Genomic DNA, 12,423 nt, shown 5'->3' with positions numbered 1-12,423 from the left:
TTTGTCCCAAAATGTGACATGTTTTCATAGTTAAGTGTTACAAGCCACGTACTTGCTTTTCTGTTTCTTCTTTGCTAATTTGAGATTGTATTGCTGCTTAAATTAGTGAAAATACTTTTCCCTTGAATACAGCATTGATTAGTGTATGTGTTTTCTGGGTATGCTGTGGCTTACCTGGTGCTGCAGCACTCATCACTGAGAAACTCTACGCCATTCTTTGAGACTGTATTTCATGATACAGTGAGTAGAAAATCCCAGATAGAATATCGGAGCCTTTGTATGATGATGTGGCTCAGAAGGGCTAAATACTGCTCCTGCTGCTATACAGAGAGAGCTCCTGGGCTGGGCTGGGGCAGTAGAGGTGCTTGGTGCCAGAGGGCTCGAGAGCTGCCTGCAACAGCCTCCTGCCCGATGGGATGTCTGAGCACGGAGATGTGCGGTACCAAAGTGCTGCTATTCCCTTACGGAGGGCTGGACGGCACCTGAGCGAAGAGTTTGCAGACAGGGAGGTTCTTCCTGGTGGCCATGAAATGGGAGTCCCTTGCAGTAACGTGTAAATAAGAAGCTTTGGTAGGATATTCTGTATGGCAGGCTGCTGAAAGTTATTAAAATTACAAAAAAGCTTTCTGGGGTGGAAAGTTTCATTAAAAGTTGCATCTCTGAGTTCAATCTCAATTTAATAAGAGATAACATCTCCAGCTTCTTAAAATTTAATTTGATAGTTTATGAAGAAAATAATTAAAACATATTGTATCATCAGTTATCTTTTATTTTGTAGAAAGTCTATAAAAAAGTATCATTCATACCACAGTGAGACTTTATATTGGCCTGCAAACTTAATTTGTCCTTATTGACACAACATCCACTAATCCAAAGTAAATGAGAAGGAAATTACGGAAATTTTGTTTTTAATAAAGGGTAATCTTGACCTTGAGGCTACACAAAGTGAAAGTTGGTGGAAAGTTTGGACAAGTTGCAGCTTTGTGGGGAAGGAAGATGTTTCTAGTACTTAGTAGTAAACTGGTATTACCTGTCTCTGGGACATAAAGAGATAATCCAAGGGTTTCTGGGTCCCTTACTCATATCAGATAGCGTATTGGTGCTCTGACAGTTTCACTGTGTGATGTGGAGGATAATACCAAATAATACCACTCTGCCCATGGTTTCCATGCCATGGTCACTGATTAATGTCTCCTCTTAGTCACGGCTCACTTGAGGGCAGGTGAGCAAAACTTAACCCAGTGTCCACTATTCAGTGGTCTCAGCCCAGAATCTGGAATGATGAAAAGTTTAACACCAGGGACCTTAAGCCCTCTTGGCAGACTCCCATTACCTCTGGTCACTGACTTTCCTAGGACAGCTTTGCTTTGGGGTTAAGCAGGAGAGGAGACACATCCTCTCATCGCTTACTTTCCTGTTAATCCAAAACTGGAGCATCTTTTATTTGACATAAAACTTCAGGTCTCTGTCTCCTATTCTGACCAGAAAATTTTCAGCAAGGCTTCATCTTCAGGCTGTAACAATAGGTTTCAGAGAATATTTTGAAGATTTGATCTGCCTCTGGAATGGTTTTAATCAAACTATTTTTTTCTGTCACTTTTTGGACACTTTACAGTTTTCAGTAACTGACTTGAATCAAGTCCATAAGTATGTCTAACATGCCAAAAATAGATTAATCTTGAGCCTCTATTACAATTACCACTTTGGATTTCTGTATCACTTACCACTTAAGTGGTTTACAAGCAATTACAGACTAAGTCTTCCAGAGCCTCTTGGAAGGAGAATTTCCTACCAGACTTTACAGAGAAATGGAGCATCAGGGAGGATCAGATCATGGTCCGCAATGTGCTGAACTCCAGCACCCACCTCCCTGAAGCAAAGAAGGGAGGTTGCTCCATTGGTAATCGGGCTTCAGAAGACTTGCCCAAGGTATGTAGCAACAGAGGCAGAAAAGGAGAATCCAGGTTGCCTGTGTTCGATCTTGTCCTGGAGTGCAAGTTCGGTTTAGTCAGGTTGATGCACTGCTGCTGACAAGCTTGATTCCATTCTTGGAGGATGCTGGTAAGGGTTAGAAGCCCTTAGGCTAGGTAGATGGAAAGGCAAGTAGGTGCTCAAGTCATTGCTCATGTAAAACCGGCACCTGATGAGAAAGATTAGTTATGTGTTTGGGAAGCTTCCTGCATAAGACACAGCTAATCCATTCCTCATGACTTATTAGTACTGAGCAGATTCACTGTGAATAAGGGAACCTGGTGCCATTTTATCTCTGGTCTTTCCTTTGTTATTACCTTGAGAAACAGATAATACAAACATTAAATTATTACCTGCGGATTGTGTTCAATAAAGTAGCTAGGACTCGCACAGCAATCAGAAATAGATACAAGGGTTTTTACATACATATTTTCATAGCCATGTTTTTGGACTTGGGTAGTTGTTTGTTAGATGCATAGAAATTAGTTTGGTGAATAGTCTCCTGCTACGTTAGGATTCCTTTAGACCATGTACATTGGAGGTTTGATGTGAGCACGGGGTCTGCTCTGGTTATTTTGGCTGGGCACTGGGAGGGCAGTGGTATGACTGTGCCCTGTTTCCTGGCACAGGACATGCTGTGGCACCAGGACCTGAGCGGGACAGCCACAGTTTTGCATTCCTAAGCTGTGAGACAAAGCGAGAGCCAGCTCCAGTCCAGCGGAGTAAAATGGCTGCACAGCCGCTCACCTGCTCGGCTCAGCACTGGGAGAGCTGCGCCTTTGGCTTTTGCTGGGAGGACCATATGTTAATTCACTGTGCCACTTCTGCTGGTGATGTTACTGGTTTAATTAAATAAGAGCTTGGGCTAAGGAGGGCGCTGGCCTTATAGCTACATTAGTGAGGTCGGTATAGTCGGAGAAGGAAAACCAGGCAGAGGAGCCTGTAGAAGTGCACAGAGTGGAAATGGGAGTGTATGCAATAACGTATAGAGCACGTGGTTTATCCACATTATGGGTGGAGAGCAGGAAACAGGCTCTGCAGTGCATACATGGGGCTGTTGTACAAACATCGGACAATATTAATTTAAACAATATTGAACAACAGTGATTTTTAAAACAACAGGATTTTACTCATCTGATAAGATTAAAGTGAAACATGGCATTACCATCTCTGCTGTCTACCCTTAATGCCAAAATGCAGAAGGAATATCAAGAGGACCTGAAAACCTCGGTTCCTCCTGGAGGAGAGCTGATGAAGGAATTTGAGTGGACATTTGCTGAGCTGTGCTGGCGCTGTGGGGGTCCTGCTGCAAGGGCCGGGGGCAGGAGTGATGCCAGCAGTGAGATACTGCATGATTTTCAGAGCAGATCTTCAACAGGGCAGTTTCAGTTATTTCTGTTTCAGAACTTGCTTTACCAACAACGATGTTCAAAATGTGATGTTTCACAGTCATGCAGAGGTACAGCATTATTCTGCATTTTCTGCTCAGAAAATTACAATATGCAGCACTGTAAGACTGAATAAGTGAAATACTGTTGAAAAGACATCTTATTTTTCCTCCTAGGTTGCTTAATTAATTTCTTTCAACTTTTTATACTGTTTGATGAATGTTATTTCAAACTACTGTCAAAGGGAATGTGAGGAGGGAAAAATGAGCCACCTACATACTGCTTCTAATTCAATTGTATCTCCCTTGAAAAACAGAGAATTAATAAAAAAAGGTGTTAGCCCATATGCTTGACAGAGAACATTTAGAATCGTCAGGCATGTTTCTAGTTTAATTATCCTTGTTGGGCCATTTTGTAAACTAAAAAATTCTGTTAGTTAAATAAAATCCGGAGACAGACTAGGATATTTGAAGCTCCACTTTCAAACCAGCAAAACAGTACTTGTTCTTGTTTGTGGTGTTACCTTCTACCCATAGACCTGTCATGCCATATTCCCATGGAAAGAAAAATAAACACACCGGCTAATATTATGAATTTGGTTTGTCTGAAGGTTAATAGACAACTACGTGAGGAAGTCTAATGAAACTGGACAACTGTACAATGTTTTTTGTGTAGAAGAGAACCTTCAGGTGGAATTGCGAGGACAGGTTTTCATGTCCCTTTATTATCATGATTAAACCAAAAGGGTAAATACTTGTTGATAATGCTTTAGATTCTGTTTGGTTTTGGAGACATCTCGTCGTAGACACTAGACCAACATTAAAACAGCATCCTCTGAAGTGATCGCAGTGCGAAGTTATGAAAGGAAAAGGGATGATTCTTTCTATTTTAAAGATTAAAATACAACTACCTTAGTTAACAGTAGGGGATGGAGGTGGCTGGGGTTGGTGGCTGCGGGATTTTGTGCACAGGATCCTTGACATTCCACTGTGTATCGAGATACAAGATTAGGTCATTAGAAATTACTCTAATTGGGAAGATTCTTGGGCTGGGGGCCCCAGTTTAGAGCTTTCAGGACAGTCAGTCTACACTAGCTATTCAGCTGCTGGTTGCACACAGTTCATATACTCAACTTAGGCGTAGTGCTGCTTTCAGCTTGGCTTGCTGGGGCATTTCCAGCCCTCACAATGCTGAGTGAATAATTTACAGGTGAAATTTGTCTTATTTTTCACATTTATATTTCCTGTTTGAAACATCTTTGCTGAAAAATATATCAAAGAAAGCCTTTTTCTTTAGTTCTTTTCTGAGAAGGCCATAGGAAAAGTTACTGCTGCCTAATTGGAGGTTCCCAGAATCAGCTTTCTCCCGCGAATACACACCAGTCTAAAGTATCTGTTTTGTGAATATTTACTGTAACTTGAGTGAGTTACTTCATAAAAACTTTCTGTACTGATGAATGTCTCTCCCAGGAAAGTTCCCTTTTCAATATTTGTGGAAAACACACAAAGGACAAGGACATTTGCAAATGTATTTGAATATTCATTATGCCTATTTTAATATACACCTATTTTGTACTCATGTGAATGCAACATGTTTGTTTTAAGGTAGCATATGTCTCTGGTGATTTGCTTTGTTATCAGAAACATTAATATTGAGAAAAACTAGGGCAAGATGTGGCCGTTAGAAATCCTGCTGCGTGGCTGTGGCCTGAACTGAACTCACGGATCGTGGAGGCTGGCATTCTCCCCCAGCTGTGTGGCACAAATAATGAATATTATGGTCCAGTGTACCCGGTGTGTGAATGTTAGAAGGGCCACCATGACGCCACAGGTGCCCCAGGAGCCAAGCTGGGGCTGCATGGGATGTGTTTGGAAATGTCCTTCCTTTGGTGTATCACTTCTCATCACACTCAGTGGACTCATATCCCAAGGTGTTTAAAGGAAGGTGAAGATGAAAAGCACTTTGGACCCAGTCAGAAAGAAATTAATTTTCCATTTGAAACCAGTGCTGCTGAAAAGCATTCCCTCTCTTCTCTGCTCGGCACACAGCATCCAGTGCTTCTCTCCATTCATCTGGTGCCTGTCGACAGCTCTTCAAATTGTCTTATGTGGAAATTTCCTCCTACATGTTATTTGAACATTTTTTTGCCTTATTTTGATAAATGATGTTGCCAGCAAAGATTACTTCTTTTCAGGGCTGGCAAACTCTACTTCTTACCTGATGGCTTATTGGGAATACAATTGGAAAAAACATGATAACATTTTAAAAAAAGTGTGATGGGATAAAGGGAGAAGAGAGATTTTTATCTCCCCCTTAGTAGTTGCAGACAGAGGAAGTTACTACTCTGATTATCTCCGGAGTCTGCAATTTTTCTTAGAGGACCTGGTGATGTAAGTACTTAGCTGAAAAGTGTGAGTGTCATGGGCCGCTGGCTTCCCAAGGTCACTGTGCTGGCACATGGCGGAAGGTCCCCACCATCACCCTGTGAGGGGAGGGGGCTGTCCCCTCCGATGGAGAGGTGAAGGAGATGACTTCTGCCCGTCTGACAGTGGTGGGGTGACGAGGAGCCCCACACCTCAAACTTGGGTATTTTTACGTGCCAAGTGCTTGGTTCCTGTAGAAGCAAAGTCTTCCCGTTTGTCTTCTCTTTGAAGGCACGGACGTTCTGACCTCCAAAGTGCCCCCACTGCTCCTCGGTGTGCTTTCAGATTGTGTGTCCCAGCGTGATGCTAACTAACACCCTGCTGCCTCCTCTGATGGGTTTGGTGCAGTAGCTGTAAGCTGATAAACAGGAGCTACTTTGGTAGGTACAGGAGTGACATTTTGCGTACCTGAGATTCTTTCAGATCCTCTCTAGACCTAAGCTTAGTTGTAGTTTAGTTTGTTTGAAAATAATGAGAATTGCATTGGTCGAACAATCTGCATGTTTGTAATCTCTATTAAATAACTACTTTCTTGTAGGTGCTGTTGGTCTTCAAGATGATGAGCAAAGTCAAAGGAAGTAAGGTACAGAAGTTCAAACCCAAGTGGGAATACCCACAGCAAAAGTGATTTTGCCCAAACCAATAGAAACTTTTAGAATTTGCTCAGTTTATTCCAGTTCTTCTGTGTTTGGGGGCATGTGGGATGGTGGGGGTGACATGGCACTTGTGTAAACTGGTACAAAATCAGTAGTGAAAGTTAAGCAATTTTTCTACATGCTTTGTCTTCTAAGCAGAATTTCTTAATTGTTTATAGAGCCCTGATTTGCTATCAGTGGAGGAAGAGATATATACTGCAACCTTATTCTGGAGATGTCGTATGCACCCTCCAAAAATAATAACCTTTTCAGCAGCAGATAATTCATTCACTGTTTCAAAGTATAATCTCAATACCTTGTTTCATTTCTTACTCAATTATGTAAATAATTCCTTAATCTACTGTTACACTTGCTTATTCATGTATTCATTGAACTGTACTTGGAAATACCTTGTTGAAGAAATTATTACTGAGTGTAATTGCAGAATAGTACCTATATATTGGGGGATGGAGCAGGAAAAGTTACTCAAGTTTATTAAAATTCATCAGGAAGTCAGCATAAAACATCCTAAAGATTTTGATTTCCAAAGCCAGCTGAGTGCCTCTTCCCCAGAGTCTGCCCAGTTGGAGAAGCAACCAGCCACCCTGACGACTGAAGATCTCAGTCAGAGGATCACTGTGAGGTGACGGTATATTCTGGCCCCAAACATGGACAAGAGAATACACTTCTTCCTGTGTCAGGCAGTGTGGGTGAGGAGATGCACAGTGCTCTAGCTCTTAGCTTAGTCCTGTAAATATATACATGTTTTCTGGTTTTCCTGTTGGATCCTCAGTGGGGGAGCCGGGAGGAGGAGGAGAACAGCTGTACATCTGAACTGACTTCTGACAAATCAGCACATTGAGCCTGGACACCATCCGGACTTTCAGAATTTCAGGGGAGAGCAATCAGTCCTGACAAGAGGTCTCTTTAGGACTTTCAGATTGTGTTTATTCTCCCTCTCTCTTATTTCAATTACTTAAACATTTATATAATTTAAAAATTTATTTCAGTGCAGCTATAGACCAGATTCTATATTTTCTTTGCTATGTAGCCCATAACTAAGAAAGTGACAACTTCCTTATTATAGGATGAAAGCATATCCAAGAAATATACTGTCAGTGGTGTGAAGAGGAATGTGATGCGCTGCACTGTTTCTGAGTGTTAATACTCAGAATACTATTTTCAAATAGTTTGCAGAGCAGCTGATACCTGGCGTGTAGACTGTGCACCATGACATCAAATTGGACAAATGTCTGAAAGTTTCTGGGATTACTGTACCATTCAAACCCTGGACTGTCACTGTAAAGCAAAAGAAGAAACGTGTGCTATTAAAATTTTTCTTAGAAGAGGCAGTTCACTCGCCCATGCACTGTTTGCACGGAATTTACTCTGGTAAATTTAGGGTACGTGCTATTCTGCATAGCGGTGAAGCATATCCTTAAGTCTCATGGAAATATAGAAGACAACAGGGATTACAAGTCCTTCCTGAGGAGCCAGAACGGAACCCATTAAGGTATTGCAAGTCATGCAATTCAATGGCCCTGAAAGTATAATTTGATTGTAATTCAGAAGGTTACTAAAAGGAAATCCATACTAGGCTGTAAGATAAGCGAAAGCGAGAAGTGTATTTACTATGAGTGGTTAAATGTGAGGTGTGCGAGTCCCTTATCTCTTTTGTCTGCAGTTTATCACTACTGAGGGCAAGTGAAAGGGGAATGATACCTAGTTCATAAGAGAAAATTGGATTAAGCTTTCCCAAAAGTCTTACAGGAGTTATTTCTTTTTCACTTTCCTCTGGTTTAGCCTAACTCCTTCAGGCTGTTTCCAAATCTGTGACGGAGAAGGTCTTGGCGTGCGGAAGAGAGGGGAGGATGGCCAGTGCATTCCTTCTTTGTGGAGGAATTTGCCTTTGACTGCTGTGAAGGAATTAGGAGACCTACAAAGTCCTAGCTGAGTGCAGGACTTCTCTTAATGTGGAGCTTTCTTCAGATACCTTTTTGCTGTGCAAACTTATTGCTCTGTAATGGGCGTCTCTTATAGGTGTTTATTAGAATCGTTATTTATTAGAAAAGACCTGGGTGCTCTCACAGCTGTCTTGTGGTTATACTCACTGCCCTTGACTACAGCTCTAGTTTCTTCAGCTCAGTTTGTGCATGTGAAATAGCTAATGAAATACTGGAGTGGACTTGAGGTGGTTGAGTTTATATACTATGATACTGAATTTTTTTATGTTCTCTCTTTGTTATTGTGTACAATCTTGGCATAAGCCCTTTCTAAAATACACCTAAATGAAAGGTAGATGCAAGCGTAACACCGAGCAATGTTCCCTTGGCTGCAGACAACATGTGAGGATGCCTCGTGCTGAATGCACAGTCTGCCCAAGGTGAAAGGTACAGGCAGTGACACTGAGAGAGACAATGCAGACACCTGCCATGTACATGTGAGAGACCAACACTGATAGATAAAAATTACTCAGAGTGATAATACAGAGTACCACATGCTGGTGTTTCCAAGTAACTTTCATTGTATGAATCCTTAACTTTTCCCTTAACTTTCATTGTTGGAATCAAGAGGAAAAAGGCATCCAGTGTCTCTCTGCAGAATCCTACCTGGCTCGCTCTGTGACTTGGAAATAGCCCCAGGTTTTCTGTATTGTATTTCTGTGTGAGAAGGGCTTCTGCAGCAGCAGAGTCCGGGGTGGGCTTGGTCCCTCTCTGGCACAGCGGAAGGATGCTGCTGTATCTGATATGGTGAAATCTGTCAGCACCTCCGTTCCACCTGCATTATATTAATTTTAGTAGAAATGATGCAGTCTGGGTGCAAGGTGGTTCTCAATCATAAGTATTAGTTTGGGCAGGGTGGGTTGTCCAACTGAAGGCTGATTATACAGAAGAGATGATTTTGTGCTTCCTAAATAGTTAGTGCCCAGATATTGCAATTTTTTTCTTAGCCTTTTTCAAATATATCATAATTTGCTTTACATGCATGTGTGTGAAAAAGAGAATGCACTTAGAGAATATTATGTTTTACTATTTCAGTGACAGCTTAATTTAGAAGAAGCGATCATAAATAGACACTCATCACTTTCCAGCTAATACCACGCTGTTTGCAAATGGAATAGGAGAAAATCTCTGCATCTCGAAGGCTCTGACAGGTAACTGCGAGGAAGTTTATAACAGCCCTTGGAGCTGAAATGAAGGGCAGCTTTCGCTGCTTTTTCATTTTGAGGAGGCAGGCACTGACTCTTTCTTGCTCACTAATGGACAGTGCTGATCAGCACAGTGTCTTCCCATTCGTGTTGGACCTTTGATTTTCAAGGACTACATGGTTCTTTTTCTAGCAATTTCTTTATTTCTCTCTGGTTACTATTGGAACTGCTGCATCTTCTTTGAGCTCCTGGGCACTATGAGACATCTCCTGGATGTTGAATCTTGTCATTTTTGATAAATCTCTGTGAACCACAGAGCTCAGCTGAAAGTGCACCTCAGCATCCTGAAGTGCCAGTTTAATCTATTTCTAGCATTGGAAAAAAAGAGAGGAAAGCAAAAACCTCACGGCTTTATACCAGTAATAACGATGGGAACGAATTGGCTTTCAGAAAATAATTTAATCCCTGGAGTATTGGAGATGGCTTTTGAGCATCATGTTTAACAGAGCCCGAGGTAGGGGAAGTGTCCTGTTGCTGTGGCTTGTATTAAAAAAACCCAAAACATTTTTCTTCTAAAAGTTCATTAAACTGCAGTTTTATTTTACTGTTTTCCAGACTGAAACTGCAAGTGGAACAACCTTCTCTTGGAAATCCTGAGGATTGTTTTTGCCTTAGCATTGCCAGATAACTTCTTGTATATGTGCCCTCCATATCCTGTTATCTGAGCTTGTGATCTGGAGGGATGGAGTATTAATCATGGTGGTGGGGAGGCCAGTGGCAGTTCTTTTTAAGAGATGATTGATTACTCACTAGTAGAGCTAGAGGAAGCTTTTAAAGACAAAAATGGGTGCTGGCTACGTATTTGCCATTGGAAAGCCAGCAAAATTAGGTCTCTATGTCTTAGTCTTTGAAATTTCCCTCTGGATTCACCAGGGTAAGAGGACAAATTTCACTACTGTTTTCATAATTCCATCTGGGTTAAGACAGTCCTTACTGCAGCAGTTGCCATCAAATTAAATGTCAGACAAATGCCAGGGAAGATGAGAATTGAAATTCAGATGCCACGTCTGCCTGGTTCCCAGGATCAGACAGAATTTATTTCCTCACAGGTGTTGATCAGCAGCTTTCCTGGCTCTGGACAGGTTCCAGCTCTCCATGAGGCCGTGGATGGAGTTCCTGGATGTCACCATGGGCTGATGTGGACAGGTCTGTAGTTGTGTGTCTGCAGGAAAAGAGTAAAACCCATCCTGCTTCAGTGTCCTTTCTCAGGCCAGCAAAATTCATACTTATTATAGGCTGCTTAAGGTGTTCCTGGACAAACCCCTTCTCTTCACACATTTTTGCTTGTGGAGTCCCTCTGTGCCTGGACATCTCTTTTTTGTGTTTTTGGGAATCACTGGTTCAAATTAAAACTATTCAGTATGATGTCTTGTCAAGATTCACAGCCTTCAAAACAGCAGTCCTGTTTTAATGTTTGGGTTGCTTTAGGTTTCTCTTCAAATACCATTAATTATCTAGAAAATCTGCAAGTGTATTTATAAATATATAGAGTACACAGAGGTACATAATGTGTATTGGTAAATATTTTGAGTCCAGGTATTAGGAATGAATAGGATGACCACCTGTTTAGCATTCAAGTTCATCTATCTAAACCACTGTTTTCATTTGTACTGTGGCTGGGACTTACAAATCAATGCCCACGAAATAAAATTGCTTTGTCTAATAATCCTTTGTGCCAGGGTTATCAATAGTTCATTAGTCTTGCTTTGCATCTGTCAGTGAAAGGTGCAGTTGAGAAAGAGAGAGCTCACAGAAAGAAGTATATTCTGTATGGGAAGGAGATGTCTTCCACTTTGGCCACCCTTTCTCTCCTTTCGATTGTAGGCTGCCTGGTGTGGTTGCACTGTACACACAGCTTTTTTTCTCTTGAAACAGCTTGGAGGATGGTATATGGTTTCATTTATTCCTGAAGAGCCCAAAAGGGCTCTCAAGTCTCTGAGCTACATGAAAACACATGTGTGAGAAACTTCCACAATGGGATCAATAATTATTTCAGCTGTCCTTTGGGTTTTGCCACGCATCCAAAAGGCACTTGTGCAAAGGCAAGTTGTCCCTTCCTGGCTAGAAATCAGGGTGCCTCTGACCAAGGTGACAGCATCGTACATGCTGGCTAATGAGTGACCCTTCCTGGGCCATCTAGGTGCTCCTCACTCATTATCCCAGTTTATGTAGCTTGACATGAGAGGTTGGATGTTGCCCTAGCAAGGTGGCATGGCTTCAGGTTGATGATATTTTACTCACATAATTTGCCAAGTTCATCTCAGCAGCATTTTGTAATCTGGTTCCTCTCAATTGTGTCACTAAACTCTTCACAATGTGCCAGAGACAATATATGTAGCACTTCTGTTGGTCAAAGTTGACCAAACAAAACTTCAGCACACCCTTGGTAGTTTCAGCTTTTTATCAAGTAATTAGAACTCTGCATAGTGTGACTAGGAGGTTAATAAATAAATAGTGTCACTAATTGGATATCACATAATTAGTTGATGGCTCCTGGGATGCCACTTGATTGCTTTCACCACAATCATTATGTAGTTACAACAAGTTTTACTAATGATCAACATGCAATAGTTTCAAAATTTATCAAACCAGTAGATGTTGAGTGGTGGAGCAAAACATCTGCATCACCAGGGTGTTTGGATGTCCCGGCCTCTGCAGCCGCAGTCTACAGGACAGGAGCCTTGGCTGATTGTACTTGGTTGGGTATAAATGGGATTTCTGGTCATGGAGGGATTTCTCATAGTCTTGGAGGTTGAGCTAGGAGGTGCAGTAGCACAGCAGCGCCCATCATCCTGCAG

The sequence above is a fragment of the Athene cunicularia genome (assembly GCF_003259725.1).
Source record: "Athene cunicularia isolate RWA chromosome 12 unlocalized genomic scaffold, athCun1 chr12_part1, whole genome shotgun sequence".
NCBI classification, from domain to species: Eukaryota; Metazoa; Chordata; class Aves; order Strigiformes; family Strigidae; genus Athene; species Athene cunicularia.
This window is presented reverse-complemented; position numbering follows the sequence as displayed.